This window comes from Heteronotia binoei, chromosome 3 (genome assembly GCF_032191835.1).
Source record: "Heteronotia binoei isolate CCM8104 ecotype False Entrance Well chromosome 3, APGP_CSIRO_Hbin_v1, whole genome shotgun sequence".
NCBI lineage: Eukaryota > Metazoa > Chordata > Lepidosauria > Squamata > Gekkonidae > Heteronotia > Heteronotia binoei.
The window spans coordinates 49156017-49178332 of record NC_083225.1 but is presented as its reverse complement, the minus strand read 5'-3'; positions in this window follow the sequence as shown (position 1 = coordinate 49178332).

Below are 22316 nucleotides of genomic sequence, written 5' to 3'. Positions count from 1 at the left end.
GATGCCAGGGATTGAACCTGGGACCTTCTGCTTCCCAAGCAGATGCTCTACCACTGAGCCACCGTCCCTCCCCGAATCTCATGCAATTGACCCAGAGAAAGTCCGGTCCTTCCTGTTTGGTGCGGCATACAATCGGGTTATTTCTGTCTGAATGGCTCATCTGTGATGCAGCCAGTTCGCACTTCCCTCAAACTGTGACCATTTCTGGTGCCATTATTAACAGACGAATTCATGCGTGCACATGACCACATAACCGTTTAGCAGAGTTTTGCATTTTCCCTGTTAATACAGGCTACATGGGAGCAGAATCTTTCTTTTTTAGAGGAACTGGAATATAATATCCTATTATGTGGGATCTCCATGTGTCAAAGTCGCACTTCTCCCTGAAAGTAGTTCTGTGCTGGTCAGCAGTTTGAATGTGTCTGGTTAGGCTTCTCTCCCCCCTCCCTTGCAAGGATCCCTTCCCACAACAGCTGTTTTTCAACTGCACAAAATGCATTGCAACTACCTCAGGCTTTTTTCCCCAACACACACACTGAAATTGTCATTCTCCAGGAAATGCTCCGGCTTCCCTCACACTCTCTTCCAAAAGTTTAACTGCATCCTTCAGCTTGCCCTGTAATAAAAGAACATCATCCAGATTCAACTCTTTCTCTTTTTAAAAAGGTTTGGAAAGGGCGGCTTTTCTTTCTTGGAAAGTGATCCGTCATCAACAATAACACTAATAAGTGGAGGGGGGGAAGGGTTGCAAGAGGCGTGGAAAGCAAGAAAGCCCTGCCGGGGTCTGAACCCAAGTCCTTTTCTCTTGCCATCCATCTACAAATGTCTTGAGTTCTAGAGCAACCATATCAACAAAGAGATTGCAACCTCCCCCCCGCCCCAGAGGTGTGTGTATGTGTGTGTGCATGTTGGGAGGGGGGGAAGAAAAAGGGAAATGGGGATGCTGCTTTTAGCTGAGGGTGCAACATGCAATCCAACTAATGATTCCTAGGGAAAAAGGCAATCGAGATCTCTTCATCCCCACCCCTCCAAGTGTGTGCTCGTGTTTGCTTCTCTCTCCGCTCCAAGTTTTGCCGGAACTTGTTATTTCAAGCACAAGGAAGAAGTGATACAGGTCTGCAATGTCTGATCATTCAAATACGGGACCAGTGCAGAACTGCTCTCTTTCGGGAGTGGTCGTCTGATCAGAAGTGTGCTGATACAAAATTGGGCATCCGCTTTTAGTGTAACGTCTGACCTCACCCAAACTGTATATCACTAAGAGGCTGGAAATATTAAACAAGAATAGCTGTCAAAAAGTCCAAAAAACACAAGCTGTGCTTAAGTTCCTAAAAGAAAGCATGAGCATGCATGACGCTGCCTTATACTGAATCAGACCAGTGTTATCTACTCAAACTGGCAGCTGCTCTCCAGGGTGGTGGTCTGAGGCCTTTAACATCACTTGCAATCAGATATTTTTAATTGGAGATGCGCAGGATTGAACCTAGGGGTTTTCTCCGTTCAAGGCAGATGCTCTACCACAGAGCCACAGGCCCTCCCCAGCTTTGCTTGTGTGGTGCAAAACTAAGCAGGAAAAGGAAAGTCTCCTGTGCAAGCACCAGTCATTTCCAACTCTGGGGTGATGTTGCTTTCACAACGTTTTCACAGCAGACTTTTTACAGGGTGGTTTGCCATTGCCTTCCTCAGTCATCTACACTTTCCCCCCAGCAAGTTGGGTACTCATTTTATTGACCTCAGAACGATGGAAGGCTGAGTCAACCTCGAGCAGGCTACCTGAAAACCCAGCTTCTGCCAGGGATTGAACTCAGGTCGTGAGTAGAGTTAAGGACTGCAGTACTGCAGCTTTAACACTGCGCCATGGGCATAGATAAATGAACAGTCAGCTGAATGTGGTGATTGCAATTGTTTTTTGCTCAGAAATGTTTAGTCCCAGGGTATGGTTTGAAGGCACATAAAGCAGCATCCTTGATGAAATTGGTTACGTCTCTTCAGAGAGCCAGTTTGGTGTAGTGGTTTAAGTGTGTGGACTCTTATGTGGGAGAACCGGGTTTGATTCCCCACTCCTCCACTTGCACCTGCTGGATGGCCTTGGGTCAGCCATAGCTCTGGCAGAGGTTGTCCTTGAAAGGGCAGCTGCTGTGAGAGCCCTTTCCAGCCCCACCCACCTCACAGGGTGTCTGTTGTGGGGGAGGAAGGTAAAGGAGATTGTGAGCCGCTCTGAGACTCTTCAGAGTGGAGGGCGGGATATAAATCCAATATCATCTTCACAGTGCCTGGATGAGAGACCCTCTGAACACTCAGTGCAGGCCACCTTAAGGTCTGTGATTAGAAATAAGGCATGATATAAAATTGACTAATCTGAGTTAGATGCTGTAATTTTGTTTTCTGTGTCCTTTGCACCTTTTTTAAGGGAAGTAGCATTAGGTGTTCCTACGACACGAGGAGAACTGGGCCACAGGATCCAAACCAGAGTAGTATTGCATGCCATGTACTGCCAGCTACATGAAATCAAATGCAATTTAGTGTCAAATATCAAAACACTGATATAAAACAGCAAATATTTGAAAATAGTTAAAGACCACCTGAAATCAAAGGTGAAAAGGAAAGATTTCAGGAGCAAGCATTCTTCTTCAGCCACACAGTATACTCTAAATAATTGTTCATCTGCAACTTTTGTAAGGAATTTGCTAGCCCATAACTATAGAATCACGAGTCAGATGGCTTTTCAGGAAAGCAGCTGACTTGGATCCAAGCAGATGGCTGATAAGGAGCTTACCATAGCTGCATACCTTGAAGGCTGCCTGCTGACCACCATGCCTGCAAACTGATTACAATAGGATGGCTTTTGGACGGTAATGGGGAGGGATAATGAAACAGTAATGAATGTTCAGTTTTTTATGCAGCTTGTGCTTAACTTTCAGAGCCATCTGCTTTGCCATCTTTTTGCAACTACTGCCACCAAGACAAAATACAAGGCTTAATACTGCTTAAATTTATATCATTGACAACAGTAATGCCATGTGTCATTTTTATGGAGGTCTGTGTCCTGGTATCTTTCTTGGGCTTCATTTAGTAATTGTTTTCTTTTGGTTCAAGGGTGAATTGGGATTCAAGATGGCACACTTTTCCTCCTACCCCCCCCCCCCCCCAGTCAGAATGCATAGCCAAAATGTCAACTGTATATAACTACTGGATTACTTTGAGGAAGAATATTTAAAAATAGCACAAGGATTAACACTCTAGGAAATATATAAAATGTGCACTCTGTATGGCAGCATTGAAGCTCATTATTCCTCCTTGAAAAACTGACAGCCAGGCTTTCTGAACTCGGGAGAAACAGGGATGAAATGACAGCAGCAGGCGACTGTAGGGCATTTCCTCCTCTAAAGGCTCATTAAATCCAGAAGGAAGAGAATCCAAATCTTTTCAAGGAAGTTGTGTGGGGGATGGGATTGCTCAAAAGAGCAGAGGGTGATTAGAGAGTGTGTCTGCTCTCAGGGCAGTCTTCTTCCACAACTATGCTGATGAAACCTGAATTGCCTATACTAATACCGAGATGGACTCAACCACATGTATAATCTATCTTGAGCAGTGGTTCCTTTGTATAAGTGACCGGAAGTAGACTGGAATTGAAGCATACTAATACCTGGGATGTATGTTGTTGATCCTTATCTTCATTAGAAGTTTGACAGCATTTGCTGCCATCTATTACTGGGTGCCTAGCCTTTGATTTTATATTTGTGCGACTGAAGGAGGATTCGTAGAGAAGATTCTTGTATTTGATGCTAATTCTTGGATTGATAATAGTAATGGACATTTAAAGAAATGTAGAGAATTTTAAACTATATATCATTTATTTATAAACTGCAATACAGCATAACTGTTAATTGCTACACAGTGTTGATTTTGTGGCATGCTGACAAAACAGCAAAAAGCCAAACTCTGGCGTCTGGAATTGATTGTAATCTCAGTGTGTTGATGAGAAACACAGGATGGAAGCCAAAAGGATTGTTTTTGGGAAGAATGTATGGTGTGTGGCGGCAATTCTGATGCACACTCAGACACAGCAGTCTTTAAAAATGGAGGCAGTGGACAGCTGGTCAGAGCCATCCCTTCAGAAGCCCTCAGAAGGGGCGCTGGCACATCACCATTTTTGGTTCAGATAGGCAGGGCAGGCCTGGCCTCCATTCAGCTCCTAAGCTGTTGTTAATAATCACTGGTTTGCAGTATTTATGCTGAGGGCTACTATGGTGATTGGAAGAGGGGCATGAACCACAGCAAGACCTTCCCTTAGCCATTTTCACCATCCAAAGATACACACAGAGACTCCAAAGCAGAGTATTTTAAGATAATTTTTGTGATCTTTGGTTGTCAGCCTTCAGGTGGGGTCTGGAGAGCTCCCAGAATTATAACTGATCTCCAGACAACAGAGATCAGTTCCCCAGATAAAATGGCAGCTTTGGAAGGTGGACTGTATGGCATCACATTCCCACTGTGGTCCTTGCCCTTTCGAAACACCACCCTAGATTTCCAGGAATTTCCTAACGCAAAGTTGGCAAATCTATTGCAATTTCTTTTATTATTATTATTGCAATGTAACCAGAGACTTAAGACTTCCTCAGGGATAATCACATGTGGTCTGAAATAGCAGAGGAGGGAATCCTTGCTCATCTACTTAATAAATCACATTTTGGATTCCTCCAGCAGTTCAAGCTCACTAAATCCTGCTACTGTAAACTAGCCAAACTTCAGGCGCTTTCACACATGCCGAATAATACACTTTCAATCCACTTTAGCAATCATTTGCAAGTGGATTTTGCCATTTACCTGGTATAATCCAGTTTCAAAGTGCATTGAAAGTGGTTTTGAAAGTGCATTATTCAATTCAATATTTAATTCAAGGAGTAACATCAAATAGTGTTTTTAATTAAAGAACTGAGAGAGTTCATGTCTATGACATTATGATCCCACCTTGTGACACATTCGTAAAAATAACAACCAACTTCAAAAGGTATACTTGGAACAATTAAACACATACAACCACACCAATGCGTAACACTTCAGGCCTATTGTATTTGAGCAACCAGGGTCTCAGTCTTTCTGACTGTGTCTAGCCAGTCCCTTGAAGATGCACCAACTTGCAGCTGTGCTCTGCATTGGATGTCTTCTGTTATTTACAGAGTTTCTGGTAGGTTGTCAGGGCCCGCCCCCCCCCTTTATGGGAGACTGGGGGGGGGGGGTGACATCACGATGGGTGGATGTCATTACACAGAAGGGATGTCTTTACATGATGAATTAAAGGTACCCTTATATGATGTTGCCAGAAGCGGGAGCTGTGCACACTTGAGCTCCTGCGGCAAATTCACCACTTGGAGTTCAGACATGTGGCTGGTGGCCAACCCTCTCCCTCCCTCCTGCAAGATTCAAAGGGCCCTCCAGCTGATTGACAGGCCATATGCTCCCGCAGATCAGCTAGAGGGCCCTTTAAATCTCCCAGGAGGGGAGGACCAGTGGTCACTCTTGGAGGTGGGTCTTCCCCCACTGGCCAGCTGGCTGGCAGCAGGCAGGAGCTTGTAAAATTGGGGGAATCTCTGGCCCACCTGGGGACTAGTTTCCATAGTTTCTGGTATCCTAAAATATGAAATATATAGCAGGGGTAGCCAAACTGTGGCTCTTTCACACATATTGTGTGGCTCTCAAAGCCCCCATTGACTGGCTTGGAGAAGGCATTTGGCTCTTAAATCACTTCTCCAAGCCAAGCCAATCAACAGCTTGGAGAATGCATCTAAGGTTAAGCTGCTTTCTTTCCACCTCTTCTCTATCTTCTGTCTGTCCTGCGGCTCTCAGACATCTGACATCTATGTGGCTCTTACATTAAGCAAGTTTGGCCACCCCGATATATAGTTTCATAGAAGGGAATACTGTTAGAATGCTTCTCCCTGAAAAAATGTTTTTCCTTATATACCCCAATTCTTTAACTCCCTCTAGTGGACTCAGAGTTACACATGCTTATACTGTAATATCTTCAAGAGGTAGATAAAGCTCTTCCTGTTTACCTAGACTATATATACACTGAACAAAATCTATTAGTCTGTTGCATTCCAGTAAATTTCCAAAATGCAATACAGTTAGAAGCAGAAAGTTGGTACAGGAAGCCATTCTTGGGGTTCATATGCCTTATCGTTCCTCTCCAAAGAGGGAGCCATTGTTAGTGCCACTTCCTCTTTTGGCTGACCTTGATGCATGATGGCATGCCATGACAGACCAATTGTGCTGAGCCTATGCACACTTTTGGAATTCTTAGAGCAGGTAGCAAGTATCATACCAAAGTGACTGCCTTGGGTGTGGAGTGGGAGTTGACCCGTCACAAAACGTTTGGAGATTCAAAGCCAAGCAACATTCTAGGATCCTTTGGGGAAAAGCAAATAGACACCAGGGAACACATTGGCAGGTACCATGTTGGAGATTTATGTGTTAGACATATACCCTGTATGGATGTGTTAAGTGCTGTCAAGCTGCACCTGACTTCTGATGACTCCAGCAAGGGGCTTTCAAGATGAGTGAGAAGCAGAACAGGTTTATCATTGCTTCCTTTGCAGAGTCTTCCCTAGTGGTCTCCCTTCCAAGTACCAGCCCTGCTTAGCTTTCAAGATCTGATGAGATCCATATGCTGCCTTCGAAGAAGAAGAAGAAGAAGAAGAAGAAGAAGAAGAAGAAGAAGAAGAAGAAAGAAGAAGAAGAAGAAGAAGAAGAAGAAGAAGAAGAAGAAGAAGAAGAAGAAGAAGAAGAAGAAGAAGAAGAAGAAGAAGAAGAAGAAGAAGAAGAAGAAGAAGAAGAAGAAGAAGAAGAAGAAGAAGAAGAAGAAGAAGAAGAAGAAGAAGAAGAAGAAGAAGAAGAAGAAGAAGAAGAAGAAGAAGAAGAATGAAGAAGAAGAAGAAGAAGAAGAAGAAGATGAAGAAGAAGAAGAAGAAGAAGAAGAAGATGAAGAAGATGAAGATGAAGATGAAGATGAAGATGAAGATGATGATGATGATGATGATGATGATGATGATGATGATGATGATGATGATGATGATGATGGATTTATATCCCGCCCTCCACTCCGAAGAGTCTCAGAGCGGCTCACAATCTCCTTTATCTCCCTCCCCCACAACAGACACCCTGTGAGGTGGGTGGGGCTGGAGAGGGCTCTCACAGCAGCTGCCCTTTCAAGGACAGCCTCTGCCAGAGCTATGGCTGACCCAAGGCCATTCCAGCAGGTGCAAGTGGAGGAGTGGGGAATCAAACCCGGTTCTCCCAGATAAGAGTCCGCACACTTAACCACTACACCAAACTGGCTCTCCTCCTGTATTCTCTATTCAAAGTAAAACCACCCTAGGTCAGTTTATTTTAAATATTTCCCCTTGTTTAAGAGACATTCCTAAATATGTTTTGAAAAGCCTAGCATAGTGTGATATGCTTTGGCTGAATAAAGCTTTCTTTCTGCTCCTTCTAGTTTTAATTATCTGGCACCTGCCACCTTTCACATAACTTTGTGTCACTCTGTTAGCTTGCAGAGATGATGAGGTCTTGCAAGGCATTTGATCTGAGTTCACAGTTCATCTTTTACAAAGCTTATTTTGCGTATCACCTCTGTCAGAGGTAGGAAGGGTACACAGTCCTTGTAACGAAACTAAACTAAACAAATGCTTCCTGTGAAACTGGCAGGCACAAAGGAAAAGCCAAGCATTGCTAAACTGAGATTTTCAAGAGCAGATTAGTTTGGGTTTAAACAGTCAGCAACTGTTTGAAGCACAGCTGACTGTAGATTCTTCATGGCACACAGGCTAACATTTTGCTTACAGCTGGACATTCTGTTCTTTCCAGTTTTAATTTTAAGAAAAAGTTGACTACAGTTCCTAGTAGCTGAAGTGCAGTCCTCTTTTCTATAGTTTATTCTGAAAGCATAATTTTGATTGACAGTGCAAAGTATGTATTTCGGAGTGTCACTTTAATAACTGTAGAAAGACTTAGCATGGAATCTATGAATAATGAAAGCAAAAAAACCCATGACAATTCACTCATTCTAGTCCATCTTGGGAGAAATACTACTACACCTACACTCTAAACAAAGATATTTTTATGCTAACCGAGGTGGGGGGATGGTGAACACCACTATTGGGATCCTGTAGCAGAGCATATGCGGGGGGGGGGGGGGGGGGCTCAACAGGCTGGTCACTGTTCCTTCAGTAACTAAGGTACTTTTTATGATCCACTGAAAGTATCTGAAGACTTGTGTTGCACTTTTATAATCAACTCCTTCATGAGGCTTTGTTCTCCCATCCACTGTTTGAAAACAACATGCAAAAAAAAAATTAGCTCTCTGAAACGCAGACCAGACTACTGGCATTCCCATCTCTGTGGGTGGAGCTAAATGTGCTAGGAGAGCCACTAAAATGGTCTACCCTATATACAAACAATAAAAGGCGTACAGAGATGGTTCACAGTAGGACAGAAATGGCCTCACTGATGCTGATGGTGTCTGAAATGATGGCACCTGACCAGGAAATGGATCTTGTAGACATGGCAAACAGCTAAATGCACATATCATCTTGGTGTGGAGCCATGTTAGAAAAACCAAATGCTTTGGTACAGATTGTGAAGGAAAGCATTAGAAAACGACATAATCAGTATTGTTAGGGTTATAGGTCTATGGCAGGGGTGTCGAACTCATTTGTTATGAGAGCTGGATCTAACATAAATGAGACCTTGTCAGGCCAGGCCATGTGTGTCATAAAATGTAATGCCTGGTAGCAGAGATAGAAACTTTATAACAGACACAGACAAAAACAAAGATTTCTTTAAAACTTAAAATATGCTTAAAATCTTGCAATATTTTATGTAACAGTATCTGATAACTGACACCTCTTGCTCTGAATTATTGCATCAAGATCTGGAGACAATGTCTGTGCTGTAGCAATCTTATGCTGTTCAGGTGTTAAGGTGTGTGTTTGTAAGTTGCAAACCTACTTTTGATTTATTGACATTCATTACATAAATCTCATGGTTAATTCTTTGATCCTAAGACCCAGGGGAAAATATGAAATGGCTGGGCATTGTGAGCTTTTGTATGCAAACTGCTTCATGTGCTGGTCAGCCAATGGAGAAAATAGAGGCTTTGCTCTGTAGCTCTTGTGTGATTGAGCAAGCCTGGCAAAGCAAACTGTAATACAGAAGGAAGCAAGAGAGAGAGATGGAAGCAGATGATGGTAAGTTGATCATGGGCCTGATAAGAAACCTCCAGGAACCTGATTCGGTCCTCAGTCCACACATTTGACACCCCTGGTCTATGATGTAACCTAATTTGGAATGCCACATACATTTCTGATCACTGTATCTCAGAAAAGATATTAAACAGCTGGAAAAGATACAGAAAGGGACAATGAGAGTAAAAGGGTGGAACAGCCGCCCTGTGTAGAAAGGTTAAGAATTTTGAGACTGTTCAGTTTAAATAAAAAATAACTGAGGAAGAACATGGTGGATGTTTGTAAAATATGGGGCAAAGAAAGAAGATACAAAGAACTTTGTCTCCCATCATACTAGAACTTATGGGCATCCAATGAAGGAACTGACACAGCATGCAATGATGACAATTAGTTAAGTTGGCTTTATAAACAGATAAATTAATGAAGAATTGTCTATTAGCCATAGTGACTAAATGGAATCTTTATTTAACTTCTGGATACTAATGGGAGAGCCAAGACAGGATAGGGGGGGGGTAATGACAGAGGTCTCCTTTCCTTGTTTGTATGCCTTCCACTGGTTGTTCATGGAGTGAAACAGAACACTGGAGGAGAAGAAAGAGAAGGAGGAGAAGATTATATCCCGCCCTTCTCTCTGAATCAGAGAAAGCGGCTTACAATCTCCTATATCTTCTCCCCCCACAACAGATACCCTGTGAGGTGGGTGGGGCTGAGAGGGCTCTCACAGCAGCTCCCCTTTCAAGGACAACCTCTGCCAGAGCTATGGCTAACCCAAGGCCATTCCAGCAGGTGCAAGTGGAGGAGTGGGGAATCAAACTCGGTTCTCCCAGATAAGAGTCTACGCACTTAACCACTACACCAAACTGGCGTATATACCTTTTTGTTACGATCCAGCATTGCTGCTCTTAAGTTCTTATGAGCTCAACCTTTCTCCAGCTTATTTCACTATAGTCCATCACTCCAGGCCCATTCGGCTGAACTGTGGGCTGATTTCTTTGCATAATAACAACATTGCAGTGTTTGATCTCTATAGCCATGCAGCACTTCATTTTCTAGCATGCCCCCCCACTTTAAGAGGCATGTGTCTTAACTTCAGGGTTGTTTTGCATAACTATGGGTATGTGAGTTTCAGTTTTTGGGAGGAGGCATGGTGTTCAATTTTAGGGTGTGCTTAGAATTTTACTTGTCTTCTTCCCACCCCTATATGAAAGTCACATGGGGCAGGGATAAGTAACAATGCTGTTCTTGCAAATGCTTCCAGGAAGGAACACAGTCAATCCTATGATAACCACTGGAAGACTGTTTGTGTTACTACAGCTTAGGAGTGAAACATTCATCCAAGTAATTCACAAGAGAGATCCAATAGCCAGCTCTTGAGTGATTGATATTGGAGGGACACCTCACTAACACTGCAAAACAAGCCAAAAGCTCTGAGTCAGACCATGTTGTTACCATAGCAACTTTTTATTTGCTCCACCCAAGCAGTGCAGTAACTTCTGCTGCATGAGCACACTGCTGGCATGACAGACATGATGCTACTTGAATGATTTTCCATCAACAATAGTTGAATGACCTTCCCAAGCACACTCAGAAGCGCCACTCAAAAGCACTAAAATCCACTGTCTTTTTAAATCCTACTATAGAATTCTTTAAAAAAAACAGCTATTAACCAAGGAGGAACCAAATACATTATTATAACACATTGACACGCAACATTCTAGAAATGCTGACTGCATTTGTTCAAATTCAGCTTTCTCTGTTTGCTGAAAACAGTATTTGTCTAAGAGGTGTATAAATGTACATATTTAAGAGATTCTGATTTATTTTGATGCCACCAACCAGCTTTCCATCCAGCCTCTTCTTTACTTCAATGAAACTTCAGCAAAGTTAAAGCTTTTGCACCTTGGTCGAACCCAGCATTGTAGGGAAATGTCCAGAGCAGTCTGTTTAATTCACTGTCATTCAACACCAACATAACTCTACAATTATGTATTTCAATGACTGTTCAATTTCTGACTCTTAAAAGTACTCATACTTGCAAAGGCCTAAGTATACATGGGGGGAGGCTTGTGAATTAGTGATAGGGCTGAAGCATGGGGGCAGGAGGAAGGGTAGCCTTAACCTGGGCACCTGGCTTGGCCTACAGGCCCATTACCTTGATATGAGTCGTTTATGAAACAATTGTCTTTCTTTTCATGACCCATGAGATAGCATGTGTGGGGTGGGATCAGCTATAAAGGTCTGAAGGGGGGGGAGGGTCTGTGTTACAGGTTTGTTCTGGATCTAGAGAAATTATGCTTGGCTCCTGACCTCAAGTTCACTCCCTGTCATTTCCAGTTCAGAAAGTCTTTTCTCTTTTTTTATTAGTGTCTTTGCTAATGAGGTCTTACAGTCTGGGGATCCTGGACTCATATTTAACCAGAACTGTATACCTTGTGATCCATGAATCTGGAGACAGACCACTAGCCATGTACAGTAACCTCTGACAACTCAAGGCTGATTTATGTTACAAAATCCACATGGACAGTCAGTGCATGTGGTTCAGGAGTTCTCCACTCAAATGTCCTGATCTGGATTGTGACCATAGCACAACATAGGTGGCTTAAGTCCTTGTCTTGCTTAATTCTCCTGTTTGCTTTACTGAGGAACCTTGTTTGTAGTCATCAGTAAATATAAGTTTCCCCAACGAGGCAAACAGTTGCTCCCTATGGCACCTGGCTTTTTGGCCACTGTGTGACACAGAGTGTTGGACTGGATGGGCCATTGGCCTGATCCAACATGGCTTCTCCTATACTCTTATATCATTTCAGGTCAGACAAATAATGTGGGAGCGAAGGCATAACCTGTCTCCCCCCCCCCCCCATCACTGCATGTGTAGTCTCATGTGTACACTTGAGTCTTATGATCCTGTACATCTGAGAATTGAGTTCCTGTTGGGGAATTGCAGGTACCATCTGATTGAATGTGGTGACATGTGAAGCTGCCCTCAATGAACTTATTTTGCTACCTAGCTGGAAATTCAAAACAGGGGGCTGTTGTCAAGGATCTGTACACCACAGGGTGTGCCTAATGAACTGTGTTCAGCTTGTTGGGCCACAACTGGCAGCCCATATTAAACCTGTTGATTTCTTTAGGGCAGAAGATGTTAACAACCACCTAAGGCTTTATTACCAGTTACAGCTAAAGAATGCAAGGACAGCGTTCCTTGAACCCAGTGTCTGACAAACAAGTTCTTACAGATTAACAATGAATGAAGCGTGTGGTTTTGCTGCTGATTAAAGCAAGTCAGCAAATGCCTTAACCTCTTAGTTGGAAGCTGCAAGTCTGAAAGAATGTATACTGGTCTTGACAGCATTCTCTCACTCTGTCAATTGTCTCAGTTAAATTTACAACAAACTTACGGCTCAGGACTGATATTTTCAGCTCCATTCTTCACCTATGTCGATTGATTAAACAGCAGAGCTTATTCACTGGTGTCTTGCTACTTCTCAATTGAAGGAAGAACTATCTGCTCATTTTTTCATTATGCAGCATTCAGTCAAGTCTTCTTTTGAGTGGGAGAAAAAGCATTAATCACATTTTTTTTAAAAGGCAGAAAGGCTCTTGGGCATTATTCTGACATTGTATAGCTTCCTCTTCTTTCATTGTGGGTGTTGTCAGCCTTACTTAGAAGGTTTATTGGGAAATCTCTTTGCTTGTCCCATGTGCTCCTGGAGTCTTGTGGAATCCTAAAGGGGTCTCATAAATTCCTCGAGTTTTGACAGCTATAGCCCTGTTTAAGGTTTCCAACTCCTGCCAAAAGTGGAAGAAGTGAGTGCATGCCTGAGCTCCAGAAGTGAATTCGCCATTTCATTTCAGGCACATGTGGCCCCCCACTCCTTGTAAACAGAATTCAAAGGGTCCCTTCAAATGCTATTTACAAGAGGGGGGGGCATGAACTCTAGCAGTGAATTCACCACTTGGAGTTCAGGCATTCAGGGTGCTGGTCCCCAATGTGATGCTGTCGCTTCTGTGTGATGTTATCACTGGGGATGTCCACTCTCCCTCCAGGAACACTTCCCAAAATCCACCACTGGGGTAGAGGCAGGACCTGGCAACCCTAGCCTGAGCTATGGCCTTCTGCTTTTGAATTTAAGGTTTGTGCCATCTAAAGTAAGTCTTGAAAAGCATTAGATAGTTAACTAGTTTTCTTGTTGCATGATTTTATAGTAATGTGTTGTCTATATAGAGCCCTGTGACGCAGAGTGGTAAAGCTGCAGTATTGGATTCCTAAGCTCTGCTCACAACCTGAGTTTCATCCCGGCAGAAGCGGGGTTCAGGTAGCTGACTCAGCCTTCCATCCTTCCAAGGTTGGTAAAATGAGTACCCAGGTTGCTGGGGGGAAAGTGTAGATGACTGGGGAAGGCAATGGCAAACCACTACATAAAAAGTCTGCCGTAAAAACATTGTGAAAGCAACATCACTACAGAATTGAAAATGACTGGTGCTTGCACAGGGGACTACCTTTGTCTTTTTGTTGTCTATATAAAAAAATTAATTTTGACAGAAATTAAACTAAATTTAATGAACCTCTTTTTAAAAATTAAACAAAGGTCTGGTTATTTGTGTACAGATGCCCTGGGGACCCATGGGGTTCAGCCTTGGACTCCTTGACAACATCACACCCTTCTGATCCCGAGCAGCAGAAAATCACAAGGCAGGAGTGGTCCAGACATCAGAGAGGTCAGGGGTCTTCCACAGGTAGGCAGTGACTCTAGAATTGGCTTGGAATGAAAGATAGGCAGCAGCGAGGTGGAGAGAACTAGGTCTGGTGTGTCTAAAGTTAGTAGACCAAACAGGAGTAGTCAATGTGGGGTCTTCCACACAGGTTGTCTTCCCTATGATCAATGCTTTTGGAAAGCATTTGTGCACCTCTGGGAGTTTCCCCAACTTTTCTTTGATCTTTTCCAAACCACATTTGCATTAAAGTTTTGAGAAAGATCGCAGTGAAGCCGGGTTAGCTGCTGTATTAATGAGTAAATTCAGTTTTTCTGGCCCACATGACAGCCATTTTCCTTGACCCTTTTTTCCATGGCAGCCATTTTCTCCTCCTGCCACAAATTGGAACAAGAATATTGTTATATTGATATACTGTTGTAACAATAGCAGTTTATCTGAATACCCAGTTTTTAAAAGGCTGTAGCCCACAGAAATATAAGAGAAAGTAATATTTTCACAATAGAGGGGATTAGAGACTTACTTTAAAAAAAAAGTGGAAATTTAGAATACTCACTGCACTTATTCTTACAGTGATATCTGGCAAGTGCTCAGCTTTGGCTAGATTGTAGTTTGCAATTATGGGGAAAGAATCTGATGCTTTGTTCGTTTCTTTCTTCTTCAATCACTTGTCAAAGGAGAAGGTGGGCCCACTTTCAAAGCCACTGAATCTTTCCCAAGCATCCTGTTTGTGTGCAAGCAACTGTTTCGCATTGGGCAGCACTGGACCTCAGGCGAGAGGAAGTTCCTCTAGCCTAAGGAGACTTCCTCCACTTTAAGTGGCTCCTCCACGGGAGGAAGTCTGCTTAGGCAGGAGGAAGACTTCAAACTTTGTTTAGAGTATGAGACAGGCAGTCATCCTGGAAGACTCTTTTGTTCCTGTGCCAGTACTCAAAGCAGATGCAGGTAAGTAGACATTTTACCAAGCTGCCTACTCTGTATTTATAATAAATACAGATTAGGCAATTTAGCCAAAATAACCCTTTCAAATAACCCTTTCAAGAACACTCCTAAGACTTAAATAATCAACCTATTTTTCTGCTGCATGTAGACGCTGTTTATGTCAATCAAGTCATGACTTCACCGAGTCGTTTCTAATTTTGTAAATTGTATATATTTTGTAATGTATCTTTTAAAAACAACCACTATGAAAGAGCCCAGGCAGCACTGTGAGACAAATATGTATCCTTTTACTGTACAAAAGTATTTGAAGTTTTTCTACAATTTTTGATTGAAACAAGTATGGAAAGCATGCACTTCTCACATGCCTCAAAATTAAAACCAAAGAGATGTAAGATGTAGTCCTCACTGTTTACTTATTTATTGTATGGCAGAGTTACACACAGGAAGCACGTAATAATATCAAATACATAACCAAGTTGATAAAATGGGTATGCAGACCTATGCTATTCACTTTATTAATTAGTATCATTATTATTCGCAGATTTTATTCTGTTCTTCCTCCCAGCAGATCACAGCCTCATATATGGAATTAAGACATTCGTTAAGACCTAGTGACACAGCAGCTCTCACAATATAGTAATGAAGATTCAACACAGTGAGTGCCGTTTCTCTCTCTCAGCTGGAGAGCACAAAAGCATGGGCCTCATGCTGCTCAGTGGGACTTAAACATTCTGAACCTTGACAGGATATTGCCTCAGGATTTCTGCTCTATCCCTCATAGAAATGGATGTGACTGTTTCTCTCCATGGCTTCACGTAAATGCTGAACAACAGCAGAGATTAAAGAGACCTCTGTGCTGTCTCACAAAGCTCCCAACAAATGAAATCTGCCAGATCCTTCCAGTGATAGAAAAGGGGAGGGGAGGGATGTGGTTATTTAGGCCTTTTAAAACACATGGGATAGGGGGCAGGAGGCAACAGGAACCGGGCCAGTACAAATGTGCTTGGCGAGAGCACTCCCCCAAATTCTCTGCTGAGTGAAAACGGAAGGGAGATGGTTGAGCTGGAAAGAGGTTTCTCTTGAGCAACAGCTGTGGTAGTTGTTGGGATGGTTTCATTTAGTGGCTTTCAGATTCACTGCCAGCTGGCTACACTATGTCCTTGGACACACATGCCACATGTCCTGGGGTGTGCTGTCAGTTTATGTGTGCACTGGCCATGGTTATTCAGTTTTATTTTTCCCCATGCGATCTGAAGACCAAAACAGACCTAAAGAAGAAGATATTGGATTTATATTCCGCCCTCCACTCCGAAGAGTCTCAGAGCGGCTCACAATCTCCTTTACCTTCCTCCCCCACAACAGACACCCTGTGAGGTGGGTGGGGCTGAAGAGGGCTCTCACAGCAGCTGCCCTTTCAAGGACAACCTCTGCCAGAGCTATGACTGCCCCAAGGCCATTGCAGCAGGTGCAAGTGGAGGAGTGGGGAATCAAACCCAGTTCTCCCAGATAAGAGTCCACACACTTAACCACTACACCAAACTGGCTCTCCTGAGAGCAAAGACCCATGATCAAGCTCTTCCAAGTTTTAAAAAAAAGATGATTAGGAGCCCCCTTATGGCTGTTTTCAAGATGAGGGAGTGGCTGCTAAGTTAGAAGGTGAGGAACCCTTTCCTGCCATGTGCCATGTGCCTTTCCTTCCTTCCGTGATGGTTTATGTCTGTGAATGGATCATCACATCACAGTGGTACCCATTTAGATGACATTAATTACACTGTTCTGCAATTGTATCAGATCCCTGTATGTTATCTGCTGAGGCATATGTATATATGAGAAATGTTTCTTTGTTTTGGATGGGGAGTGTGTGACGAGAGTAATGCTGATGTAAGCTTCATGTTTGATTGTTTATATGTTACTGCCACAAGGCATCTATTGTAAAGTATTGCAGAGAAGAAATATAACCAACGCACAATTATGTGGATAAGGACTACTTTTTTTTCTTTCCAGAACACTGTTTCTTTTCCTGAGTCCCTCAGTACAGGAGAGGCTGCAAATTTTAGGGAATTAAGTGCTAAATGAATTAATTTCAATTTACCTGCAGAATTCCAATTAATACTGATTCATTATTTTTCATTAAGGGGTGAGGGAAAACCCTTTCCCTAATTTTAAGGCTTGCACATTCTGAATACTTTCATATCTTGGTTTATATTTCCTTTTCCCCGGGTTTCAGAGCATCTCTTTGCAGCCTGAATCGAGGCCCTACCCAAAAAAGCAAGGCCGTGCCTGTTTGCATAGCAGATGGAAGCTGTCATGCTAGAAATTCCATTATGACAAGGTTTACCGAAATCACAGCACATAATCATCAACTATCATGCCAGCAAATAAATAAAACCACAGGCCAATCTTCTGTATTAGCTATTTAAAAAAGAAAAAGGAAATCAAGAGTTTTCTAAAAAGGAAAGTCAGTGAGGGCAACATTCTTTTTGTTCAAACATGGCCTTTTAAAATGAAAATTTTATTCCCAGGGGAGAATTCTACTTAATTTAAAAACATCCTGTCCTATGCAGCTTTCCTAGAAGGAAACTACCTTTCTGAGCTATTGTCTACTTTTGCTCAATCTACTCAAACCATTCTTGGCATTCTGAGGCCACCTAAGGGATTTTGGTGCCTCTGGCAGTCTATGATTTGGTGGTCTGCCTACAGCAACCCAAGCCCACCATGACCTGACTGTGCATGGATATATATGCAGAGCCAGACAGACAAGGGGCCGTCAGCACCATCATCTTAGAAGTTTGTTGCTAACTGATGTGAGATTTTTTTTTTAATGTCAGGTCATAGTTAACGTATGGCGACCTTGTGAGGTTTTCAAGGCAAGAGATATTCCGAAGTGGCTTGTCATTGCCTGCCTCCATGACTTTGGGATTCCTTGGGGGTCTCCCTTCCAAACACTACCAGGGCTGATCCTGCTTAGCTTCCAAGATCTGACGAGATTGGGCTAGCCTGGGCTAACCAGGTCAGGGCAATATGAGATTATTGGTATTGTAAAGTGAGTTCAGTTAGCTCTTAAGAAAGCAGCAACAATTTATTCAAGAAGAAACAGCCACACCACAAACAGGCAACACAATACAATATATACGCTTGGGTTGAGTTGAACACCCCCCCCCCCTTAGGTTGGTAGCAATCTTCTCTATTGGTCTCTACAAGATCCTTCATTTGCATTTTCTGGGAGAAATGCCTCGTGTCCTGATTGGCCTGGTTCTAAGAGAATGGCCAATTGGAATGTAGGCATCAGGATCCTGGAGAATAATGGAAGCATGCTTCAAGCTTAAGCCTACTAACAGTGAACACAACAAATACATAACAACTGGTTTTTATACTGAGGTGGGGGGAAGTTACCATGCAAATAGATTGCCATGTGTAGTAAGTTTAGAAGTGTGTTCTACTTCAAAAAGTTGGAGAACCACAGATGTAAAACATGGCCAATAGTTGCCACTATTTGGAATTTTCAGTGACAAAATGATGATATTGGTGATGATGATATTGGATTTATACCCCACCCTATACTCTGAATTTCAAAGAGTCTCAGAGCAGTCACAATCTCCTTACCTCCCCCCCCCACCAACAGACACCCTGTGAGGTAGGTGGGGCTGAGAGAGCTCTTACAGTGTGAGGAAAATACTCCTATTTCCAGAACATCGTAGTCACCCATTTGGTTGCCAGGGCGACTGGAGACTAAACTCACACACATCTGCTAGGAGAACATGGGTTTTGTCTACCAACTGGAAGGGACTTATGAGTACTAACAGCCGCACCGTTGCAGCAGCACTCCATGTCTCCAGAAGTGTGCTAGCCAGGAGAACAGATGGGCTTTCAATCGCTCCGTGCGAACTCCATCTCGGTTGTTGGAGAGGAAGAAGTTGTGCAGCCAGGAACTGTCCAGGCAAGCAGTTTTCAGCCTTGACCACAGAATCCACAAGCAGCTATCTTCCTGCCATGCCAGACTCCATTACACCGAAGCGAGAGGCTCATGTACTCAACAGATGTCACCTATGCATAAGAACTATCAAGCTTATTTTAGGCATGGACCCTATCAGACTGCCTAAGCCTTTGTCCAATGGAACTGAAGACAAAGACTGGTACCAATAGAAGATCGAAGAGGAGGAAGACCATCTTCAGCAAGAGCCAAGTTCCTTTGTGTAGACCGGGTGTTACCTTAGGTAGTAATTTGGCCATCTATTTTCATCTTTTTAGATATGTTTGATAGACTTAAGTACCCCCCACCTTAACAATTTCTTCCATTCTTTCCCTTAATGGTCATCCTGGAGCCTCCCCACCCTGGCTCATTGTTACCTGGAAGTCCAATCAGGTAACCAGGGCCCAAGCTTGTTCATTCAGTTATGGGCACCCAATTAGGCGCCACCAATTAACTTGCTACTGGCTGCTGCAGAAGTCCAGCCCTTATGGTCACTGCAGAGCTTCCCCGTTTTTCACCCCTGCATCTCCCATCCCCTGAGGGCTCAAGGTAGTCCTTATAACCTGTGTCCCAGCTCCTCACTGGTGTGCATCTAGCAGTACCCCAGTTCCGCTGTCTAGATCCATCCCTGATTCCTGATCAGTTGAGGGTCCTATTTCCCCATTCCTCGCTTGTCGCCATTGGAGCCTTCCTTGAAGACTACGATCAATAATTATCACCCTGTTTGTCTATCCATGTGTTGTCTCTATATCTCTCTCTATTTTTCCTAGGACTGTATGTATGTTTCATGAGCACATTGCCTTGTATGTGAGTTCTATATTTTTCTGGAATAAATTTTAATTGTTTTACTTAATTAGAGTCCTTGGTAAATTTATGCAATAATTTCTGGATGTGTATCCTGTATACATAGGTAAAAAGATCCTGATTAAGCCAGGTGCCCACCTGACAATTCCCCAACCTTGTTTTGAGGGCATTTTGGCTTACAACAGCAGCTGGCCTTTCAAGGACAACTCCTACGAGAGCCATGGGTGACTCAAGGCCATTCCAGCAGCCCACATTATTTGCATGGAGACCACATTGCATTCAAAGTCTGGACTAGAACCTCCCTTGGGCTCTGTTGTCATTGCTTGGGTGAATTCCAGTTGATTTCTGATCAAGAAGGTGCTTGGAGAATTCTGAGGCATGTTGTGGCTTTGTTGGTTGGTTTATTGCTGGCTGTGAGAGGCATCTTGGTCAAGTAATCCTCTGACAGGAATATGTGCCACTTGCCCTGAGAGAGACGGCGGCTAGCCCCAGCCCCTGAAATTATCCTTAGATACTCATGACTTGGGCAACAATACATTTTTAATCTGACTTTTGGGAGCAATGTACTTGGTTGACAGAACAGTTCCAGTTACTAATACTACCTGATCATTAGAATTAATCTCAGTGAGGTTTCTAAGATTTGGGATTGAAATTGCTCTTGTCACCCTACTTGATGACCTTTGCCATATTACTGCCCTAAGCCCAAATCTCCCCTCTATATCCCTTTTTGCCTTATATGATACTCCATTGTTTCATCTCTTCTGGAGCTAATAATAACAATAACAACAGCAACAGTAATAATGGATTGCCCATCCCTTTATAACAGGGCTCTGGGCAATGTACAACAGAGATAAAAACATTAAGCATAGACAATTAAAATAATTATTTACAATCTAAAATCAGGTGGTAAAATCCTGTCATTGCAATTATAGACTACCAGCCACTTTGTGGGCAGAGGGTGAAATGAATGTGGAGAGCAGAAGAGGGTGCCAGCCTAGATGGAAACCATTGCTGTCCTCAACCAAAATCCTGGTGGAACATCTCTGCCTTACAGGCCCTGCAGAATTGCAAAATATCTTGCAGGGCCCTGATGGTGTTCGGCAGAGAGTTCCACCAGGTTGTGGTCAGGACCAAAAAGGCCTTGGCCCTGGTTGAGGATAGCCAGATGTCTATGGGCCCAAGGACCACCAGCAGATGGCTGTCCATGGAGCATAATGCTCTCCTGGGGCCATAACGGAGGAGACAGTCTCGTACATATTTAGTCTTCATCAGGCCAGTCACACACATACACACATGTTAATTTTAGAAAACACATTTTCATGCATATGCAGGGAGTCCCCTGGGAAGGTAGAGGTCCATAACTTATCTTTGGATGGCATACTTTTTCTGCTTTTGCCATCCATATAGGGGCCAGCCAATTTATTATTGGATATTGTGGTATAGTCATACATTTGTGGGGAAAGCCCTCTTCTGGTCATTGTCTTTGCCTGCTTACCATAACTCCTATCAACATCTGCACATCTCATGCTGCCTCCTACCTTTTGTATCTGCATTAGGATGAGGCAAACAAATTATCTTTTACTTTGGCCAGATTTTGTGGACAGTTAGCCCAACTTTGGGTGTCTTGCACCACAACTCCTCTGATGGCCTGATCCTTTGAACCTCAGTCCCAGAGCAGACTAGTTTACCAAACACCTTTCTCCTCCTTCAACTCCTTTTTTCCTTTCTGGGTGCTTCAAAGTCAGTGTCCTCCTTAAGTGGCCTTGAATACGCTTTACAAGCCCTGATCTTCTCAGTCTCTTAAAAGGCTGATCATCTTCTTAGCCTCTTCCAGCCTGACGCTGGTTAGGGTGGGGTTGCAACTCAGTGTTAGAGCATCTGCTTGACAGGTAGAAGGTCCCAGGTTCAATCCCTGGCATCTCCAGTTCAAAGGATCAGGCAGTAGGTGATGTGGAAGACCTCTCTGCCTGAGTCCGAGGATAGCTGCTGCCTATCAGAGAAGACTATGCTAACCTCAATGGACCAATGGTCAGATTCAGTATAAGGCAGCTTCACACCTTATACTCTGTCCAGCCTCGCCTACTGTTTTCCTGATGGCTGAGTTATGTTGGAGGTGGACTGGCTGCTTTAACAACTCACTCTGCTTTCCATTCTACACTGCAGCTTGACACTCTGATCTCAGAACTATTTGGGCTCTTCCCTTTTGTTGCAAGCAGCCTGCCTGCTGAGACAGGTATTTCCACCAGTGTGAAGCATGACAGGGCTCCTGGGTGAATGCCAAAAAAAAGCTTATTTGCACATTGTTCCTCAAAGAATGCTTCAGGACAAGGTGTGCATTTTCAGCCTTTACTGTGAGCATTTCCTTTGACTAACTCCAGGAAGGCAAACCAAAGCTGGATGAAGCAAGCACAAGGATGCATCTCTGGTGACTGGGCCTGCTGATGATGTTTAGGGGTAGTATTATAAGCCTGAAGCAGAAGTGTGGGGGAAATGGAAACAAAATATTAATGTGTGTGTATTACGCACTGTCAAGTTGTTTCCGACTTATGGCAACCCTATGAATTAACGACTTATAAAATAATATCGTTAACAGCCTTGCTCAGGTCTTGCAAACTGAGGGCCATGAGTCAATCCATCTCATG